General features: G+C 46.6%; 1 long non-coding RNA gene across 1 annotated transcript in view; it reads right to left on the reverse strand.

The window, feature by feature from the left end:
- The window catches only part of LOC109853754, a 138,874-nt gene extending 124,658 nt beyond the window's left edge, over positions 1–14,216 (reverse strand). Inside the window, exon 1 of the long non-coding RNA XR_002250146.1 lies at positions 13,614–14,216. This is a non-coding gene — a long non-coding RNA (uncharacterized LOC109853754). The remainder of the gene's footprint in view (positions 1–13,613) is intronic.
- Between the last annotated feature and the right edge of the window lie 9,104 nt (positions 14,217–23,320).

Consider the following 23,320-nt stretch of genomic DNA (forward strand, 5'->3'; position numbering starts at 1 on the left):
TGCGGAAGCTCTTATGAATAGATGATGAGTTGAGCTTATTTCACCGATATCAACACATATCCATATATATATCTCTACACACGAGATTTCTGTTTCTAATTAAGAAATTATATTTTCTCCGTTTAATTGAGAAACTAATTTTTCACTTATATAAAAATACAAAAAATATTCAAACAAACCGTGACGTCTCAATAATTCGACGTGTCAAAAGGTCAGCAAGGTGCCCAGGCGAGCTGGGAGGAGCGTGCTTCTCACGATAGCACCCCCGGGATGTATAAGATGTACAGTCATATAACCCTTTTATTTCGCGCGAACTCGTGCGCGACAGCACGGCTCGTTGAGCGCCACTGTTTTTCCGAGGGTTGGAATCGTCGTCGTCGTCGTCGTCGTTGTCGGGCGTGAGGAAGGGTTGATCTAGGCGGAACGTCGTTCTCTCTCGCTCGAAGGGAAGTGAAGCTGTGTAACGGAGGATAAGAGTGACGAAGACGTCGTGAAACAAAAGTGAGAGACGGGAGCCGCGCGAAACCGTGGCGATAATAAACCAGACCGGCCGCGCAATAAAATATATCCGAACCAGAGGCGACGACTCGTTTAGGCAAAGAGGGGAAGCGCTTCATTACCGAGTCGAAGTTCATAGCTAACCCCTTAGGTCCGCCGGCATTGAGAGGGCGGTGCGGCCGACGTAGCCGAAAAATCCTCTGATAATTAACCGTTCCGTTAACGGGGATCTCGGAATGCCGCTCAATGAGATCGGAATGCCGAACAACTTTCTTTATTCGCGACTAGGCTCTATCAAAGCGCGCCCCTTCGTGTACACTTCCTCGTTCCGTGCTAATTATCGCCGAGTACAATTTATCCCGGACAGGAAAAATTCGTAAAAGAGGAAATTGCATTCGTGTAGAATTGTGACAAATGCAAGGTTGCGCATATGTTTTCTCACTTTTTTACGAGATTTATTTATTATTATACTGAAGAAAAATTATCATAAATTATAAACATTCGAAAGTTTGTCATTATATAATACGGAAACGCAAATCAATCACGAGAGTAAATGTTTGTAATCAAGAAAGAACGAAAGACGATGATTCGCGATAAATCATCGCGCGAGTGGCGAAGCAGTAACTCACGTTGAGGAGGATAGAAACGGGGGAGGAGGGAAGAGGGGGGAGAAAACGCGAACTGAGAAAGAGAGAAAATGGTTTTGTTTGAGCGACAAACACCCCGGCAACGAGGGTGGCAACAAAAATCCACTGCGGAGAGAACCCGTGAACTGCGGAAAGAAAAATATAACGACCCGCGCGAAGAAAAGGAGGAATAACGCGCGAGTTTACTACCTTCTAAAACTCCCATAAACCGCCGTACGTCAAACTTTTCAATTTTATGTTTCAGCATTTCGTTTCTTCCTCGTTTCGTCACTTACGGTCGTCCGCGGTATATAGTCGTCTCTCGTCACGGAAAAAAAAAAAAAAAAGAAAACGACGAGAAGATAGCAGAGATGATTGACGTGATGAAGGAAAGAGACAAAGGACGAACGTAAATTATTGTTCTGACAAATCTCTGCTTTTTTTCTTAAATAAAAATCACGGAAAAAAAAAACGAAATGTCGAATCTAGTGCGCAATCAAATGCGCCATTCGTACGATAACTACAGTCTCCATTAAATGTTATCGATGCTTTCAAAGTAACACGATTAAATCGCATGTCCGTTTCGCGTTCACATGTTTTATTATTGAACGTTGTAACGCTTCGATATATCGAGGTGCTAATAACGATTACGGTCACCGGACACGCCGCCGCCGACGACATCTCCGGGTGTTGCGTCACGGCGCGAAAGATAAGAATCTAAATAGAGATCAGCGATCCTTTGAGTATATATAATTTGGTTTCCGATGCGGGGACAGCTGTCACACGATCGGATGTTTGGACGCGAGAAAGGAGGCGGGGTGATGACGATCGTCAACGGCGGACGATGACGTTCCCGCACTTTGATCGCAGATTATGTTACTTATGTCGACGGACAGGGGTGTCAGGGCGAGACAAAAAAAAAAAAAAGGTTGTTAGGTTTCGAACGAAATCGCATCAGGATATTCCCGCTGCGCAACGACACGTTACTAGTTTTTGCTTCCCTAAGCAGAAGGAGGAAAAGAACTTTGATTATTCGAAAGATATATTTATAAACATTGCGATATAAAAAATTTGCTCTGTTTTTTTTTTGTCAACTTTGCAATTAACTACATTGGTAAAAAAAGTGCAGAGATATTTGAAGCACTCGCGACTGCAATTTCTTCCGCCATTTCGTGTCCCCCGATGATGACCCCGCAGAGCTCATCACGCAGTTACGGTAAGTACCTGGCGCGCAAAGTGAGCGAAAGCCGAGTGGCCTGGAGCATTTGATGTGCTTAAGCAAATGGGGGCACCCACCACGCGCCACCTCCGACACAACGAAGCGTTACGATGGGACAGCGATACGACGAAGGGAGGGAGTCTGGGGTGAGAAGCGGCAAAGGGCCAGAAGGCCGTGTGATGTATTTGTAAAAAGGTGTCGGGTTGGAACTAAGAAGACCCGCTCTCTCCAGCGGATGCCCCGGGGGAGCATAACTGGCGGCGGTGGCGGCGGCGACAGGGAAGTAACAGATAAAAGAGAATCGTATAAAATGGGGTGCGCCGCGCGCGCGCGAGAGAGAGAGAAAGAGAGCAAAAGAGAGAAAGAGGGGGGCAACGTTGCGCGTGAGGGACAGAGGTGGTTTGTAGTTGCCTGTCGATGCCGTGGGGCACCGACGAAGGTGCGGGGACCCAGGGGGGAGCGCCAACGCCATTTTGCAGCTCTCGAGGTTGCGACGAAAAGAAGGAGACGACGGGGACGGCGGGGAACGAAAAGAGAAGCGAGAGGGTCTTGGTCTGATCTGTCAAATTTCATTTCACGCTCCTGAGAGCGGGCGCGACCAGCTCGATGGAGCCAGATACAGATCTGCCGACACCTACCAACCGCCTCTCTCCATCTAATCCGCCATTGTCGACTATCGCGGAATTGTAAGCTTAATCGAGATATCACTTTCAAAAGGGAAAGTTTGCTGCAAGTTTTTGTCGGAACAAAAGAAGTGCGCCAAGAGAATAACTTTACATTCGTAAAAAGAAACAATAGTTTCTACAGATTTAAAATTAAAACGCGCGATCATCAACTTTATTTAAATACTAAAAATGCGGCGCGTGTTAAGGTATAATCTCTCAAAATTACATCTTTACTGAATTCGCTGTTATTTTTACCGATCCGCGGACGGAATAGCAACACGCGAGAGACATCCCCGGCTATGACACATAGACGTAGCGCGTATCCGCAGGTAGGTAGTACGGACGAAATATTAAACAGAGGCACAAAAGAGCGCGCGAGGATAGTTCCAGGTTGAAGTCGAGTCTGTCTATCGATCGTCGAGGACCTTGATGCGTCGTATCGTTCTGGCTTTCGTACGGTCGGTCGGTCGGTCGGTCTCATGCTGGAAGCTTTGTCACTCGAAGCACGTACTCGGGGCAAAGACCGACGCCGCAAGCTCTCCCCGCGTCTCTGTGCTTCTCTTTCTCTCTCTTTCTCTTTCTCTCTCTTACCTTCTCCCCTTTTCTCTTGTCCGGCCGACGATCTCGCTCGCTCCCGCTCGCTCCTCTTATCACCCTGCCTTTCTACAACGCGCCATTGTGTACCGCCACAGCGGAACCCTGTATATTCCTTGACGCTATGGATTTTCCGAAAGCGTTTCGCTGCTCTGCGCGCGATCCTCGTCTTCGTTTCCCGGCAGAGAAACCTCTGTCAAACTTTCCTGTGATAAGCCGAACTTCTCTTCCAGCAAAATAACGCGAGAGAAGTATCGCCGACCGAAAGTTTTACGAAACGAACTACAAGGCAGTTTCTAGGTCGAATCAAGCAAAAGATATGAAAGCCGGCGCTCGTTCTCTCTTATACCGAGATCTACAACACCGCGATCACATCTTGTACTCTTCGCAACCGCCGCGGCGTGAAAGTCTCGACGCGAAAGTCGACGGCATATCGTCGTCGAGAACAATGGAAATTCCTTGCTCCTTATATGACGTCATTGTCACTCGTATAAACGAAGGTGCGAGAACCAAAACGAGCGAGTCGGAGAAACGGTCGATTCGATTCGGTTATTGCGGATGGGAGCCGATCGGATGAGTCAGACACCAGCGCTGAATCCGCGGAACGCTAAACAATGCCTACCGAGCGACCAAAACTGACAATGGAAACCGAGACCGTTCTGTTACTGACGACATTTGTCTACCGCAAGGGACGCTAAATTATTATCAAAAACAAAAATCCGTTCAATATTTTTTTGCACAATACTTAATATTTTATTGTAAAATATAAGTTAGATATATCACAAAAACATCAAACGTACACCTACTAAAATATAATATTTCTATGAGAAAAAAAAAATTGATTCGCGGTCGTGTTTGACGAAAGTCGTTGTGATACGTGCACTTCGCGTTGCTTTCGAAATTTCTCACGCTATTTCTCCGCGTATGTAGAATTCATTGTCGATAACCGGTGGCGTGCCGGCAGGAAATAATAAAGCGATATCCGGAATGGAGGAAATATTACCGGCATATTAGCAAGACCCCGCGGGTGGTCGATGATGGAGGAGAACGCGGAACGAGACAAGAGAGAAAGAACGGTGCCCATAACCGTACACCATACGTCGCCACGCGGGTATGGTTCGTAGTGGAAGCCTAACTGGAGGTCCCTGTTGGGCAATAACGCCCTCCTTCGTAACATAGTGGCACAATAATGTAGGTTCTTTATGCGAGTACAGGGCAAATAGATCACATTGCTGACTAATAAGCCCGTTGGTGTGACCGCGCTCTCCCTTTTTGTCTTTTCTCTCTCTCTCTCTCGCGCCCCGTCTCCCTTTTTCTACTCTTAGATCGTGGAGTTCCCCGCGTTTTTCCCGTTTTCTTCCGAAATTCCTGCCGTCTATCAATTGTGTTAGGCATAGGCGTCTCCGGGGGGGTGTCCGCCATTGTGATGGTAATGCACCCGGGCAATCGATCCGCCTCATTATGTCACCCAAACCCTCGAAAAATCTCGCAGAGTCACACGCGAGAGACCCGCTCGATTTCGTATACACCCTGTTTTTATGGGAAAAAACGCGCGACGACCATAACGCCCGGTGAGACGAGTGTCGAAGGTCGTGTCGAGACCTTCGTGGTCTGCGGCAGTTGTTTAAGTTGATTTGTCAGCGACGCTACAATCTTACGGCAATTGTTTCAATCAGTTTCAATCAGGATTTTTATATAAAGTGCACACATAGCGTGGTCTATAAATCTTATAGATCTGTCAATTACTGTCTGGAAGAAAAGTCACACACAATGTGAATTGGTTTATAGTTTTGAGCGAAACTCGATGCGCGTGTGTAGTGACAGTAAATTCTGCAACGCGAATGATAATATCTCGGATAGATCGGTGAAAGACGAGAGAGGTCAGGAGGAAGTTACGGGATCGCCAGCTTTATATTAAACTACGGACTGCCGTAATACTTCGAAACTCCCGATCTCGATTACCCGTCTAATTATCTGCCGAGTCACGATAGGGCAACCCCATTCTCCTGAAGATGGAATTGCCATTCCCATCGTCCTCCGAGTCAGCGAATGCCGACTACTACCCTCCGAGGTCATTGTTACGTCGTTACTACCCTTCGGCTACGGTCCTCCAGCCAATTTCGGTCCAGGACGATGGGCACGATTTCCGCCTTGTCGTCATGGCCGAACGGGAACAGATTTGCGAGCGTAGCGTTCCGTGAACCGTGCGATCGTAGCCTGTCGATATATTAATGGATGCGCATCGGAGCGGTGTGTACCCTCGAGCGATCCGTGTACTTTCGGTGCACGTTATGCGAGGTTGTGCGTCGCACACACGGACACGAGAACTTTAGACTTGCCGAAGATATAGGTTGTCTCGGCGAGCAAAAGCCAATGCGGTAAGTCGATAACTACCCCTCCCCCCCCCTGTCACCCTCCTCCCCTGGCCGGAAGGGAGAAACTGCTCGATATTTGCGCCGCACGTCCGATGACAGTTAGTTAATATGCATAGTTAATTTCGTTTGTCTTCGAAGGCAGTCGTGCGAAAATACACGCGAGTAGTTTAGATGTGAGCGTTGTTAGGTGCAGTAGGCGGCAAAGCTAAGCTAGGCAGGCTGCAATCAATACTGTTTCGGCATTACGGTGGAAACACTCTCTCCGAAACAGCCTACGTTTCGCCTCGCGCGTTCGTGCGGAGGGATGGAGAGCATCATGAGAGAGAAGAGAGAGAGAGAGAGAGAGAGAGAGAGAGAGAGAGAGAGAGAGAGAGAGAGAGAGAGAGAGAGAAAGGCAGAGACAAATAGAGGCGAAGAGCGAGAGACGGAGAGGAAGAGAGAAGAGGGACAGGGTGTTTGTCAAAGAGAGACAGAGGGAGACGCAGAGGTTCCGAGAGACGAAGAAGGAGACCGAGAGGGACAAGGAAGACGAGGGGGCTCCGACCACGTTTCGTGGTCCGCATACTGATAGGTCCAGTCGTATATACAGAGAGAGAGAGAGAGAGAGCGAGCGGGCGCGCGTCGGCAAAGCCCAAAACAGAGATGGTTCTCGCCGTCTTTGGTAAACCCCAGGCTGGAAAATACAACGGCAACGTCGCCGTCGTCGTCGTCGCCGCTGCTGACGAACGCGTTTGTTTCGCGACAGAGCGAGAAGAGAGCTTCCGTAAATTCGAAGCACGCCGGGAACGACAAAGCAAAATCATTTGCGTTTGTACGAGTGATTTTCAAGTCGACTACTGTTGCAAATTTCCCGACCATTTGAGGGCAAATAGTTCGCGCAAACTCCTCATATTATCGCCGACACGAGCGCCACGCGAGTAAACGTTCTCCAAGCAAAGTATTGTTTTATTCGCGCGCGCGTTCGGGGGAAATTGAAATCCCGCGTTTTTCCGCATATCGTTCGCGATAACTCATTATTATACATAATACGATATGCGTGCTCGTTTGTCATTTTAGGACACTCGCTCGTTCATACGTTGCATATCAACGATCGTCGGTGGTGAGTTGCCTCGACACGCTGACTGAACTGATCGTGGCGTGACTCTGTACGTTTTAACGTATTACTACCTATCCTATCGTGAAGACAAACAAATGCGTAGAGCGTGAGTAAATGGTTGACGGGACGCCGTCTTTCATCATCCTCGAAATTTTTTGGACAATTACTTTTTTCGAAGTGCTCTCTTCTCGGGATCCGGTAAGAGAGAGAGAGAGCGAGAACAAGAGGAACGGAAAAAGACGGACTATGGGTGCCAGTTCGTATAAACGGGCGCAGGTAGCCCGAAGCTATAGGGTCGAAAGAGGTGGAGGAGGGTCAGAGTCCCTCTCTCGCGCGAGAGAGCGCATAGTTCGTACAGCCGGTAAGTGGGTACCCACTTCTGAATTGGCTCCCCTCGTTCCACTCGTTGGATCATCGTCGTTCGCCGAAAATTCGATCATTATGATTGCTTATGATGTAAATGATGCCCCGCGGCAGCAATTGTTTCCACCAGAACGAACCCATGGGGCTGCGGGTCTCGACATCATCGCCCCAGAAGAGCCGGACAAGGCCACGGGACGTCGAGGAAGTACACCATTGTCATAACGGCGTAATAGAATTGGACAGAATTAGTTGGGCAGGTGCGACAAAATTGTTGTTTGACGATTTGCTCTTATCGTTAAATATCGGGACGTTTAATTGTTTTGTTGTGTTCTCTCTTGTTTCATTGCAATTGTGTCACACAACGTGTCTCATAATTTTCAAATCCCTTACTGTGTGACAAACTTTGAACTTTATTTCCTCGTCTCTTATGTTTTGCGAGTAGAAGAGCGATCGAATCTTTCGCGCGTACAGACAAGGTAACTTCTCTCCTCGCGAGATGTAAGATCCACTCGTGCACGACTTCAGATGAGGCTAGAGACAGCCCCTCTCAGGAGGGTCGAATCCCCGGCTAATTTGCTCTCGGTTTCTTTACGACCGTAATTTTAAATTCCGGCAAAAAGGCGAACTATATTTAGGTGCTCTCTTTAAATAGGCCGGGGGATCGTTCCGCATCGGTGTGAGGACCAAGCGGAACCGATCCAATCCCGCGTTCTCCCGCGAATCCACGTACGTAATATACACGTGGAAGCCGGCGCGTTTCTCGACGTCTCTCCACACGCGAGTGACGCCTGTGCGTGTGCGTTAAGGGGGGATCCTACCACCCCGCCGCCGCCTATTATAGTAATTTCACGGTACGATGTCTATTCCCGCGCGCTCCAAAGCAGCAGGACTAATTTCATTAGGGATAAAGATCATCATTATTTTGCGACCATCCCGAAAATTGCTGGCGCGCCTCTTCTTTCCGCGATTTGATTTTGGAGAAAGCGAATGTTCCAGATTTTCGCGTTCCTCATCTATCCAATGAGGCTTTTTGGGACGCGCCGTTTTTTTTTTTTTTTTACAGGTCGTTAAAGTGACTTGGCTTTGACAGTTTAAAGAAATTTTTTCTATTTTCGATAAATTCTCTCGCTACAAAAACTCAATGTAATTCGAAGAATTATTTCGCGCTAAAAGTCAAGTGTGTTCCGCGTCTTCTAAACGTGGTAAGAGTGACGAGTGAACACACTAACGCGTTTAAGGAGGACGTCACGTTCGCGCGGGATTCGTCGAGGAACGAATCTCACATCCGGTTGGACGGAGTGCCGCGACCGTGCGTCGTCGTACGTACGCGCCGTACGCGATCGCGGCGATAAATCGACAGCCGATCCGGCGTCACGTAACTCACGTACGCGAGAGCGAGCCAGGTAGCCAGGTTTTTCTTCGGCTGGCAGTCCGGTGCTCGCTCTGTCGAGGAAATCCTTCGCGAGGGCCCGAGGCGAGGAGCGCGACGATGAGACTCCCGTAGAAACGAGACATGGTGCACCGGGAAAGTAGGCGCGCCGCGCCTCATCTACGTGACATTCTGAGCGATTTTTATCCTCGCGAGCTCCTCTCTATCTTTTTCTTACGCGACAGCAAACAAAGGTTGAAAAATATCGCGTATATCTATATACAGAATATTTGTGCAATTTTTTTATTAATTATATGTAAATTAAAAGATATATTATTGTATTAAAGTTCGTATATTTTACATATTTGTCAGTTATAAATAAAATATAGAGAGAGAGAGAAATAAAATAAAACATTTTATTTCTCTCTCTCTCTCTCTCTCTCTTCTCCCGATTTTATGCGACTCAACCCAGCGTGCAAAATAATTGTTTTTTTCCCACAAATTTCTAAGTTACATTTTGCAATACGGCCGATTCTCTTGCTCGACGCGAGATCGGTCTCTCTGTTGAACTCTCTTATGGAAGCATCTGAGAAAACGAGCATTTGCGCAACATCGTGCTGTAAACCGCATTCTCGGGAAACGCAGCAGGCATCGCGTAACATGATATTAAACGTAGTTTCTGTAGCGTAAGGTGGAGAGAGAAAGACAGGTGACTATGGTCAACGATACGTTATTACTTATTTCCCATCACAACCACTGCTGTCTAGTGGCCACGGCTAATTGTTGCGCCGTCTAATTGACGAAGTTCTCAGGCTCCGAACGCCACGATCCCGGCAATGTCGCTCCAGTACTTTTTATTCCGCCGTTGCCGCGCGGCCGAGAAAAAAAAAAGTTTCCGCTTAGTTATCGGGATTTCGCTCTGGGATTTGTGCACCCGAAACGTGCTTAAATCGACGATCGGAAAGGAAAGGTCGAAACGATCCAACGAAACCTCGTTAGATTTATCGAGATGTCCTACGATTATCCCGCCGTTAAACGTTTTATCATTCTCCCGGACATGCTCGATAGGAAAAGAAAGGTTTCTTGGCGCGGCAGCGGATATCGATTTAAGAAACCCTAACGACAGAGAGACGCGATGCGATTTGTTCTTTATGGAAATTAAATTTGACGTTTTGAAGCGATACAACGCAGAGAAAATAAAAAATATTTTGACGTACATACAGCGCAAAGATTTCAATGATTTTCTTTATTGTAAACCCGAGAAGTAATTAACATAGAGATCGATATTTTCTGTCTTTTTTTTGTTTCTTTTGAGAACAGAAAATGTCTCGCAACTTACAGCGTCTTGACAGTTCAATCTCTATTGCTTTTATGATCAAATAGAAAAAATGTTTTAATTGAACTTAACGTAATGAACACGTTTGCAATCAAGTGTTGTGTTGCGTATGGCATTCAATTTTCGCGTGTACCAACATTTCCGGAAGTCCATGCATGAATACAACAGTATATGGAGAAAGTGGGGTGTCGCGGCCACGCATTCTGCGGCGCGCGGGTCATGGGGTAATTAACCTAGCTCAACGATATCGTTGATTCGTTTGCATCGCGTGACAAACCTTCTCTCTCTCTCTCTCTCTCTCTCTCTCTCTTTCTCTTTCTCTCTTTCTCTTGCAGCAACTCATTACGAGATTATTAGTTCCTCGCCGATTAAAAAAAAAACAAAAAAAAAAAAACACGTTGTTCCGCAATTAACAGCCGCGCTGACCGTGGGTGTAAGTAATTGGCGCGTAACAAATGTTCTTTATTTAAGAAAGAAATCTTAGCGGTGATATTATACGAATTCAATTTACGAACTTTGTCGAATAAAATACATAAGCTAGAATCTTGAGAGATTAATATCGCTTATAAATCTTTACTACGTAAAGAAACGGTCGGTCTCGATCAAGAAAGCTTTCTTAAAAAGATTTCACTGTCCCTGTTTCGTTCGGAGGGTGGCGTTCAGGCTCGTCGTTTCTCTCCTCGAACGACTTCGACACGAAGACAACCGCGCGCGGTAGGTAAACGCGCACGCATTGCGGACGACAGCTGTCAAATAAATGTTAAAAAAAAGCGCTAGCCGAGCGAAATTTCGAGTGGGACGTGAGCGAAGAAGGGTGCGTGCCCACCCCTAGCGAAATACCCTTAGCCCGCGGGGCAAAAGGCTCTGTACAATTTTTCCAGAGTTTGCTCTCCCGCTCTGTAACGGGCGGTCGATAAGTCACCGTGTCTTCGCAAAAACTGTTTTGATAATTTTGTTTTTTATTATCAGCGTAAAAAAAAAACTTTTATAGCGTATACAAACACTTCACGATCCTTTATAATTCCGTAGAAAAATTCACATATGCTAATGGTTGCTAAACCATGTTGATTACTTATTTAAATCTCTTTCTAATCTCTTTTAATGCCACTCTATAATGTTTGTTTTATATCTTCATGAATGATTAAAATAACAATTTAAGAGGAAATTCTAAAGTAAAAATGTCAAAACGCCTCTTGTTACACTTATTTCGAACCGCAGAATGCGCTTCTTCTTTCCGAATTTAACGAAGTAACGAAAGCTAAAGGTCCCTCGACGGCTCCGTGGAGCTTCGTGGCGTTAGATGTTGAGGAAGGGTGGCAACGCAGCGCTGAGGGGCGAATTTTCGAGGGTGGTTTTGCGCGTCAATGGTTTATTAAGAAGCACTTGTTTAAAGGCAGCCCCTTTCAGATACGACAGCCAATTCGACCGCGACGTTTGTGTCACTCGGATATATAAATGGATGAAACGAGCGGGGGTGGTTGGCTCCGGGCGGGCGGAGGACGCGGTCGAATCCACCCCATGGCAATCCGTCGTGTCGCCGTAATTGAAGTTATTGCAATATTGTGTCCTGTCAACCCTGCTGTCCTCGCCATCGTTCTATTTCTCTCAATCTCACGCGCGGCCTGTTTTCCACCTTCATTGTCTTCAACGAAGACAAGTGTCAAGTTAGCGAGATCGCGTAATGCGTTGCAAATAATTTAATCTTTCTGTCGTTTTAAATGCAGCTCTAGAAATATAAATTGTAATAATCGACTTTATTTGGATACTTTCGATTCCGGTTGCATGTATGTGTGTGTGTATATATATATATATATATGGAATATAATATAATTTTTAAAACATTCGCTATAAAAGTTCAATATTAATCAATATCGCAAAAAGTCTCTGTAATTCTTTGACGCGTTAAACGATTACATACATCGATTTTATCGGTGCACCGAAAAATAACGATACCTTGTACTATAACCACGAATCACAATACAGGACGAAAGTCCTTTTCAGATAGTGTTTCGAGCGAAAGTGCCCAAGGCGAAGTTAACTTTATCCTCGCTTAATCGCCTTTTCGATAGGTACGAGCTGATCCCTTTGTTCAGACAGTATCTCCGCTCACGCTGCCCTCGCTAATGTATGCACCGAGCCTCGATCTCTCCCTCCGTATCCTCGCGATGACTCCGGCACTCCTAACCCCATGCCGTCGCCGCCGCCGCCGCCGCCGCTGCCACCACCACTCATACGGGAAACGGCGGAGACAAGGGGGAGACCTCGTACTCGTTCGCCTTTATTGAATTTTGGGACCGTTCCAGTTGGAAGAGAGAAGTACCGCGAGAGAGGAAACGAGAAACGCCGCGTGCACGCGCGAGAAGAGACGAAGAGGGAAAAAGGGCTTCGGGATAGCCTGTGGGGTGCGAGCCAGAATTAATTCACATCCCGCTGCATTGCTTTTTACGATATAACTGCGGTTTGTTAGTCGTTATTCACGGTACGAATTCAATTTCATGTCCGGCTCGCAAGATAGAGAAGCAGAAGCGGCAGGCATCTATTTCCTACGCTCTGTCGCTTCTCCAGAAACTTACGTTACGTAGGGCAATAAAAGTCGCTCCGAAAAAAAACTTGAGAGTGGTAAAGAAAAATGTTCTAAAAAAATGTTAAAGATTATAAAAAGTAAAATCGAATAAACAAGAAAAATTGAAAAAAATATTTCTGTACGTTTAATAAGTATTTCCTTCAAGAGACATCAAGGATCATCGAACGACTCTTCGTAAGAAAAATAATAATAATTTTTGACGCGTGCTTTCTCAACAATTCATAGACTGACTGTCCAGGAAAACACACACGTGAGGATTTTTCCGATCGTAAGACGGTATTGCTGGTCAACACGTGGTCGTGCGCCACGTGGGGACCGTGAGTGAAAAATCGGGCGGCGGCGAGCGCGTTACCCATTTCGTGTTACGTTAAATTGCTCGTTGAAACGAGCGAACGTTTCGACCGGTTACGGATGGCGCGATAAAACACGCCGACTAACGCGAGATACGACCAATTAGCTCGTGTGCCAAGTGTACGATTTAAGCGCGCTGGCGAAGCCCCGGAGGCATTGCCAAACGACGATTTAAGCCGACATCTTGTGGCAAAGAAGGGGACGCGCCGCGTATTGTCTGTCGCGGACTGTAATGTACGATATCATTAATTCATATACGTGTGCCGTAGTAAAAAGTTGTTCCTCAATTTTTTCCCAAAGGGACAGCGAAAGAGGGGTAGTTTTTTTTTATGAAAAAAATAATAATAAATGAAAAAAGCTTTTGAGACGGAGTGATATCCGCTTTAGGATTTCTCTTCCATCTTAAATGGATCTCTTAAATGGATATAAAGACTAAATGTATGTTTTCCTCTTCTCATGAAGAAATATACTCTACAAAATTTACTATTTACGTAGAAAAAGATTATATTACGTAATATCTTGTATATACACACTTACCCTGCTCATCATTACGTCGAAGCAACGTCCTCTCTTCGAGTTTCCTCCATCCTTCTCACCCTCTATCTATCTCCTCTTCAATCTCCTTCTCTTCTATCCTAGGCACGGTCTTCCACTTCCCCTTTCTACATCCCTCCCAATCACGGTTGACATCCCCACCGCCCACCGGAGGAACCCCCGCGGTCAGGAAGAGAAGGGGGCACTGGCTACCATGTGACCGGAACAACACGAAACACGCAACGATATACTGTCACACGCGATACATCCAGTCACACTTTCATTCGTCGTCGTCCGGCCATTTTATTGGGTTCAGCTCGACATTTTCGCGGTACATCTTCTCTTTGCTAAAAAAAATCTCCGCTCTCTCACCGCTTCTTTCTTCCGTATTCACGTGAGTAAACGGCGAGCACGTGTTAGCAAATATTTTCTCGATTTTCTCGCGCTTTGACTTCTTCCCCCCTCCTCCCACTGTCTATCTTCAGTTATCTTTTTCCGTTTCCCCCGTTTTTTTTTTTTTTTTTTTTTTTTTTAATTCTTTGCCCCTCTCCCAATGTTCTCGCGACTGCTGTCCAGAAGCGTGCTTTACCAGCGACTACTATCTGCCGCGTAGCGAGTCGAGCGCGGGACTTTGGTATACTGGGAGTATGGTAAGTAGATACACCCCTGCCACCGCCGCCCCCTCCCCCCGTCCCCTCGTGGAACCCATGCGTTCTCCCGCTGCCTCCCGCCGAGCCTTGCCGACGGCCTCCCCCGCTCTCCCGCCGCAGCAGTTGCTACCGCCGTTGTCCTCTCACCACTCCCCGATCCGGCGAACCGTGCTTTGCCGCCCCTCTCGAGCCGCCTCCACGTTTTGCTCGCGAGGCCCCTCAGGGACGTATCAACTATCGATTTATCAGATAGCGCGGATTTTTTTTAAGTCTCTTAACCACGGCAATCTCGATGTCTCGTAACGGCGACTTTGTTGCATCTTGAAGAAACTGGTCAACTTACATTCAATAAAAATCTAAAACATCATGTCACGTTACTAAGATATTATAGTCCCAATTGCATTTTTTTAACGTCAAGTTCTTAATCTAACTTCTCTCTCGTTCTCTTTCCTCTCTTTGCAATCTCTGATCTTCAGAAAGTTGTGTTCTTCTCTTTCAATTTGAAAAGAGTTGGACTTTTTAAAACACCACACCGTATGTAGTATCTGATCCTTGCGTCACTTCTTTTATGACACGCTCTTCTCTCTCTCTTCGCGGTTTGACAAGAGAGTTATGAGAAGAATGAATGGACGAGACACCACGAAGGTATCGCGTGCGTTGCCAACTTAACAGACATTGATCTTACTGACATCGATAAACAGCTGGATTCGGGGTACGGTAAAAAGAGATCGACGGCCCTGGAAGATCGCCACCACTACCGCAGACTGGCAAACGTATAAAAGACAGCGTTTGCATGCTAACATATCTATTATAATGGCGACGTTCGTGCGTCTTCGTCGCGCACGCCAGCACTCACGCTCCGTCACCGTCGCACTTTCGTCCCCTCTTGCTCGTTTCTTCGCGATGCGTTCCCGTCTCACTTCGCCGCGCGCATAAATTACCGCTTTCAAATGCAAAAGTATGAATGAGATAAAGTTTCCCCGACGATCATCTTTTTCCTCCCACCAAAGCGCGCGGGATCGCTCTTATTTTCTTCCTCTCTTTTTACCTGCATCTATATTTATTATCTATATCTACATCAACTATTTCTCTGATCATACGCATTACCATTACGATCGGCTCGTAGAATCTTATTTCGTTCAGTTTCTTACATGTTTTTTTTTTTTTTTTTCAAAATAATTTGTCCGCCGAACAACTAAAATCTGATTTAACTCGATGCTATTAACCGAGATTGATTGAGCTCTCCGTGACAAGTGAGACGATAAAAACGCAGCTGCCAAATTTTCGTTCGTTTGTTACTCTCAAGTGTCATTGAAGTTGAGGAAGTGAAGCGGCGAGCTTTCCATACTGTCGAAAAAAATGATATAATTGTATAAAAAAGCTAGAATTTCATCTCGCAAATTTCTATCAAAGAAAAAACTTGAAAGTGTGATTTCACAGTTATACAATAGACAGATCGCTTGAAATGTTACAACATGTGACATTTCGTACCGCGACAGAAGTTGAAAAGATATTGCGCGGGAAGTACGCGAGATTTCAAGCAAGTGAATATAAAAACGTACGCACGCACGTTTCTAATGGGTATGCGAGCGGTGTCCCATAATGTCCTATAATCTGGATCTCCCTCTTTGGTATCCATTTATAGAATAATAATAATAATTCCGGAGCCAACGAGGTTCCGCTAATGTCGTCACGTTAGATAGTTACAGTCATCCGGTCCCGTAATAAAAGGGTTGACGTGCGCGCGTCATCCCTCCTGCGCGGATACTAATCCCCCTCGCCCGAAATTCGTCATAAGCTACGGATCGATGATAGCAGAGCGTGGATTTTCGCGTTAAACAATTCGCCGCTTCGAACGGTCAGGTCAACAAATGAAACGAAATTTCAAACTTTTACCGGCTGATACATTACCGCGTTTAATTGATATCCCCTCTTAAGCGCGGGAGGAAAGCGGTTACGGGCGGTAAAAGATAACGCTTCTGTCAACGAACGCCGGTCCGTTTATGTTAATCAGGCGTGTGACGTCACACTGGCAGCCCCCAACGACGAGCAATATCAACCCCTAACTTCGTCGTGAGCAACAAAACGTGCACGCCGAGCGTATCACGGTCCCGCCGTAACAATCTCCCTCTTTCCCTCCCTTCCTTCCACCCTCTTTTCTCTGCCTTCCTCCTATCCTCCTGTACACCCTTTGTCGACGTTAACCCAAAGTGAATGGTCCTACACAACGCCCGTTGCAGCGATGGGTTTTAACTTCGGGGTGACTTACTCCGAGCGTTATCTATTTTGACAGCGCGGTACGCCCGCGGTCTGTCGTGGGGTCGACGTAGAGGGGCGTCGCGGTAATTGTGTTTTAACTACGCTCTATATCGTCGCGATAGTCCGTATTCGTCCAACGTTGTCGCGAGATATTGTTTGACGCACGTTTGTTGGACCATTAGAAAATAATGAGCGCGCGCGCGCGCGTGTTTTGCAAAACAAATCTTTTATCACGACGCACGCAGTTTTGCGTTATCACGATCGAGTTGTTGTAAGATACGACGAATAATAAACTGTCAATTTTGTTTTATCACACATATCGCCGCTTCTGTCACAACATCTAACTGACTTGTAAATTAACGATAAACAACATATGCACATAATATATATATATGTATATTATATATACATGTATATATATGTCAGTCGCCATTTGCGTCGATTTTGTAAAACTGCGGGCGCGTAAGCTATATAGCAAACATGGGCGGATCCTATACAATATGGCATTCAATTTGCGACGGATTCGCTGTCTGGCAACGCAAACAACCGCTATTGGGTTTCATTTAATGAACCAGGAGCCTTCGGAAGCATTTTTGCGCTTGTGGGCTCGGCTTAAATTGAACGTTCTCCCTTTCTCTCTCTCATCCGCTGTCTATCTTCGCTCATTTTGTATGTGCTTCCTGCGACTTACGCCTCTATAATTCGACTTGATACAGGAAGCTGCAGTATTTCATCAACGCAGATCGAATGTGTAAAATTATAAGATTGTTAGTTTGAAAATTAAATAAAAACATATAAACGAAGAACGGAATTACGACTTGATAGACGTTCGTTGTTGAACAACAAAAACTATGAAACATTTATTTATTTTCTTATCGCAGTACAGTCGGTTACCTTTTCGACAGATTGCTTTTTTGTCACAAGCGCACCGGGCCGGTACACGGCGAGGAAACTCAGGGACTCGTTAAAAATATTACGGCTTACAGAGCAATCCTCTTAAAAGTACTGCGGGGCGTGCGAGAAGTACGGCTCCGGGTAGGAGAACTCCGAAGGGGTTAGGAACAAAAGGGGGGTGGAGCAGGAAGGGGACGAGTCGGGCACCGGTATCGGCGCCGTATCGTTCCACTGGCGCAAGTGTCCGGTAAGGTAAGCGGATCCACGATAATCCGGATTACGTATTTGCCCGGTTCTCTGCCTCCTGCCATCTCGATCTCACGCCAGTCGGAGAGCCAAAGACGTATTTGCCTCGTGGCAACGCACCGTCTGCCGTCCGTAATCTGTTTAACGCTTCACGAATGGCAGCCGGTCGTTTCGCGAAGCCACGAAAACGCAAGTAGCGCGAGCCATGTATCATTATTGATGTGTAACCGCGGTTATACGTTTTCTCTTTCTCTTTCTCTTTCTCTTTTCCTCCGTCTGGAAAATGCTATTTCTTCTCGTCAATTATCGAGATTCTCCTGCATATGCACAACTTGCGATTATATGAAACGTATCTTTGACTGATTTATTACAGTCATTTCGCAATAATGGGATTATAGCAATTTTAACATCCCTCGGTTTTCTCGAAAATGATTGTGAAACAAAAAAAGAGCGAAGAAGATTTAGAAGTTTTAATGCGTTTCGTAATTTCTGCAATACGAGAAATAATTTCTAGCACTCTTGTTTTGGTCGTGAGTGAAAAACAAAAAAAAAAAAAAAAAGCAATAAGTACGTGAGAGAAGAGAAATCGTAATTTTTAACCGGATCCGCACGTATATTCTCTTCTTCGCGCGGGTCTCGACATCGATCGGTTGCGATCTTTAAACAGCGCCATTAACGATTGCGTGCACAGGCTGAGGGGGTCGCGATCAAATGAATATGATGAAAGAGTGGCGGCATTAGGCGAACGTGCCGTGCATACTGATTTGCGGCTGATTGATTGGACCCCTTTCCACTCGACAATGCCGCGCCACCGCGCGATTCGACCCCCCGCCCCCTCGATTCCACCCTACGAGTGAACCAACGTCGTTGATAATATCAAACGTTCGGTCTGGTGTTCGCGCGAACGTCGGTGACAAATAGAAATTAATAATTGTGGAGTAATACGTCAAAGAAGCTCATATACATAAGCTTTTTTTTAAAAGAAAATTATATATAAAAAAAAGTTTTTTACTTTTAATTGTTTATATAACTTTTGTTTATTTCAAATAATTCAGTTGCGTGTAAGACAGACAAAAATTAAACTAATGGAAATGAATCTTCATCTGGGAAAAAAGCGAGACATCTTATAGGACGCTAATGTCTGAGGAAGTAATCAACACAACCGACCATCTAACGCTTCGATTATCGATGAATCGTTCACGGGAGTTAATTCGAAATCGTCGTCGTTGTCTCGGGAACCGCGCGAGTTTACGGACTAGTAATTTTCGAAATTAGTCAAATGGAGACGCGTTGGGATCTTACACGGAGGAAGGTGGGAAGAAGACGCGAAGGGACGATTATGCGAGAGTTAATCCCCGACCTCGACAGCGACTTGTCACGCGGAAGTCGGAATCCGGTGGAAAAGCGCAAAGAGCATTTCGCTAAGGGCAAACGACGAGGGCTGACTGGCTCGGGCGGTGGTTTGGTTTATCTTCATTGTGGTCGGGTTACGCGAACTGTTGGGCTGTAACGTAATTGTTTTTGACGCAGTAATTTTACAGTGTCGTGCGTACACATACGCGTCGGCTGCGCGCGAGCATACCGGGCACATCCGCGGCGCGAAGTGTCGTGATAACTGCCGTGCTTTTCCACCTCTTCCCTCTGGCTAGGGAGAGAAAGAGAGAGAAAAAGAGAAAAAGAGAAAGAGAGATAGCCAGTTCTTTTGCTTTTTGGATACGTCATACCGCAGTGCACGACAGCCGCGCTCGGGAGCCATCTGCCAAGTCGCACCGAAGTCCTTTCCATCACGTCGACCAGGAACACCTCGAGGTGTTTCAGCCAACGACGCGTTCCTGACATCTTCTCTTGGCGATCATCTTCCGAGAGTCATCTCGAATGGAAGACGGTCACGGTGTTTTTGAGATTACCGAATTTTTTTTATTTTTATCTCGCGCTCTGATTTAATCGTCCGCCTTAATAAGAACGAGAATCTTTATGAAAACTTACAAAACTCATTTTACTGGATTTGATATAGAGCAAGAACGTTTAGCTTAATCGAGAAAACATATTTCAATCAAACTAAATATAAATAAAATTAAATATTAATAAATTTAAACTTATCTCGTTAAATATTTTACGCAATGATCCTGCGGGAACTACATTGAACATTTTATATGTGTCGCGAAATATCTAAAGAATGTTCGGAAAGATTCCGAACGTGATAATAATCTAAATTGCTCAAATTCACATTCTCTTAATCGCGCTGCTTGCTTCAGAAAGATTTATTTAGTACGATAATCGACACACGTCGCGCCGAGAGACAACGTTGTCGGAGCGAAGTATACGCGATCTCTTCGAAAACGCGTTACTTGTGCTCGCGCGAAGGGGGAACGAAGGAAGGGAGCAGAAGCGCAGCAACGGCAGCAGCGACGACGGCAACAACAGTCGCAGAAGAAGAAGAAGAAGACGAAGAAGAAGAAGAACGAAGAGAAGACAAGAACATTGCTGGGGATAGAGAGAGCAGAGAGAGAGAAAGAGAGAGAGAGAAAGAGAGAGAGAGACGAGAGAGGATGAGAGAGGCGTAGTAGTACACGTTGCAGGAGAAGCTGCACCGCCCGGAGGAAAGAAAGCGGTTCGTGTACTCTCCGTCTTCGTTCTTCCCAACCCCTTCGTCATTTCGCCTCTGTCTCCCCCGCTCCTGCCGGAGCTATCGCGCACACATGCACACGCGGTTGTGCGTGCACGCGTACGACGAGCGTGTGGTCATCATCCTCGCGATTTGAAACGTAACGTCGTCGCGCGAATAAGCGAATAAACGAGTGTAAGCGCGCGCGAGCGAAGAGAACTCCGCCACTATATACATCGCACTTTAAACACCCCTTTGGTGATACGGGGATATAGCCGGTATCTCGGATTCTTCTCGGTACGGAGGGCTTAGTCGCGCGGGCAATGGTAGCCGGGAGCTACTACACTGCGGAGTCCCCCAAGATTGGCGATCGGCACGACCAGCGCCTTACTTCGAGAATCGGAGAAGGTTTCAGGACCGGCCGCATACCAAGAAGAGCATCTCGCGTGGCTGCGCGCCTCGCGGCTACATTCCCGTCTAAAAGAACGAACGACCAGGCGTCAGACCGCGTGATTGCTACTTTTGTCGAGCCACTGCCTCGTCCCCGTGCTTTCCCGCTATTAACTATCGGGAGAACGGCGCTCGCGGTCCCGCTTGTGTTCTTCGAGAGCCCCCGCGTTTTTCTGTTTGACTTGGCCCAAACTGCGGTTGGTTGCGGACATCTGGAATAAGACGGATGATCGATAATGGAAGAACTTGATAACGATCGATTCTTCCCGATTCTCATGAGATATTTTCGAAATTTGAAAAATTCCAGAGTATTTTGTTTTTAGTCTCTTAATGAAATGATGAATAAAACGGTTTGACTTTTTGACTTGGATATTAGATTGATGCGCTTGATTCACTTTATCCTCCGGTACAAGTGTAATAGATTTGATATTGAACGATGAAAACACGTCGGAGTTTCCAAGACCGCTTTACGGCGAACGTACACGCACGCACGTGCGTGCGCACATTCTCGAGCAGCCCGCGAACGGCAGCCTCGGTGGCAGCGTCGGAGTCAGCATCAGCGTCAGCGGGCCCCGCGGGCAACGTAAGATGGGGCCTGCGTGGAAGTGGCGTGGCGTGGGTCTGGCTTGGCGTGTCCGTGCCGTGCACAGCACTAGCGTATATACACGCTCTTCGTGCCGCGAAGCGATCTCTGCCGCGCGTATACACATCCGTACGTGTAGGAATATATCGACGTTGTAAGTCCGCGTGTATATGGCGCGCGGCGTCGCGGTAGCCGCCTCGAAGAGATGGGATTGCGCGATAGGCCGCGTGTCGAAAATAGAAATATAATCTGATAGGCTCATTGTGCCCGAAGCTACTCGGTGCTATCTGCCAGCACTACCGACGAATCGCATCAGCTACCTCCACGGCAGTTCGTTGTCTCTCGCTGCGTCTCTGTTTCTCTCTCTCTCTCTCTCTCTCTCTCTCTCTCTCTCTCTCTTTCGTCGTCTTCTTTGCACACATTCGCGTTCAATCGTCTCCTTCATCGACGTGCCCTCCTCTTTCGACTTCCGTTGAGCGTCGCGTTATCTTCCACCGTGACGCCGTCGTTGCTTCTGAACGTCTTTCTCGCAAGCCATCACTATTGGAGGCTATATGTACGGAGCGCCACGTTCTCGCGATCGATGCAAATCCACCGCGGAAACGATGCCGTTTGGACGGTTACGGCCGGCGGTGGCAATTTTTCGGAAGGAAACGACGAGAAAGTGAAAAATGGTCGGCGGCTGCGGGGCGATAAGAGTTAGGCTCTCGAGTTTTACAAGAACTGTGAAATATTCGGAGGAAAGCCTCAATTTGCGCGGGCGGATGGGAAAAAAAGTGCGACCATCGGCGGCCCCGTTGCGGTTGGACTGTAAACCACGGCGTAGTGGGAGCGTGACCAATGGCATCGTGATCGTAAAGAAATTAGAGGGGCAGTAATGGTTTCCGGGTACGGTGCCTTCCGGTCGGCATACATCTTCTCCGCGACCGGTCCGCGGATATGCGCTCGCTATATCGGGTTAGCTCGCTGACCCTTCGCGGTAACAACGGCGGAAGAGCAGCATTTGTCTACGTCCTAACTGGCTGTTTTCTTTAGGCCGATCGATCGATCGAGCCTGACGTATTGCCAACGATCGTCGGTCGTTTTGGACACATCAATCGAATCGAAATCAATCGGATTGATTAAATCGGCAGCTCTCTTTCTCTCTTTTTCTCTTTCTCTCTCTCTATCCTTCTCTCTTTGGTATAAATAGAGGATCAGTTATAATTAAAATTGGAAATTAATTAATCGTCTCTCTCCAGGTGCGGTTAATGTATGTATATAGAGGGAGGTTGAGAGATTTTATCGCGGTCTCTTAATAAAGCCCTCGTCGTGGTCCGCGTGTCGTGTCGCAATTAAGGTGTCACGTCGAATAAAGAGATACAATAGATATGCGGGCCTAATTACGGCGTTTTCTGGTAATTGACAGAATCGGATAATAACGTATATTACAGAAACGCGCGTGCTTCAACATGCGTGTGAACACACAAGCGCAAGTGTGTAGCTTGCTGCTTGTGTTCCTCGAATGATGTAGACTCGACGCGGACACGTTATCCCAAACGATTCTCAGCGGTTTAATCAACTTGGCGGCGATGCGGGAAGTATGACTGACTCGCATCAACTGGTCCCAGCGTACGTGATCGTTGGAATTTTCACGCGGAGTAGCGTTGTTCGCTCGTTGGCAACGTGCGAACGCACAAACAGAGATGCAATCAGCGACTGCATCGAGTGCGAACGCGGTCCCGCGCGTATCAATATGTTTTGTTGCGTCCCGCGCCGACATGTGCATTGTCGGAGGGAACAACGGGTCGCATCAACATACGCGGGCATTCGTTGTAACGATTGCTTTTGAATCGACTCTTGATTCCTTACCTTGTCGCTGTGCTACGGGAATAACGAATTAACTGCGTAACGTGTTTATTTGTGGGTTCGTCAAATGACCCGTGTGAAAAAAAAAAAAAAGGGAAGCGAGTTCTCTTGTTAATTACTGTTCTGTCTTGCGTTTCGACTGTTTCGCAATGAAACATTTCAGACTTAACAGTTA

The sequence above is a fragment of the Pseudomyrmex gracilis genome, unplaced genomic scaffold (assembly GCF_002006095.1).
Source record: "Pseudomyrmex gracilis isolate BER0280 unplaced genomic scaffold, ASM200609v1 scaffold_54, whole genome shotgun sequence".
Classification (NCBI taxonomy): Eukaryota; Metazoa; Arthropoda; class Insecta; order Hymenoptera; family Formicidae; genus Pseudomyrmex; species Pseudomyrmex gracilis.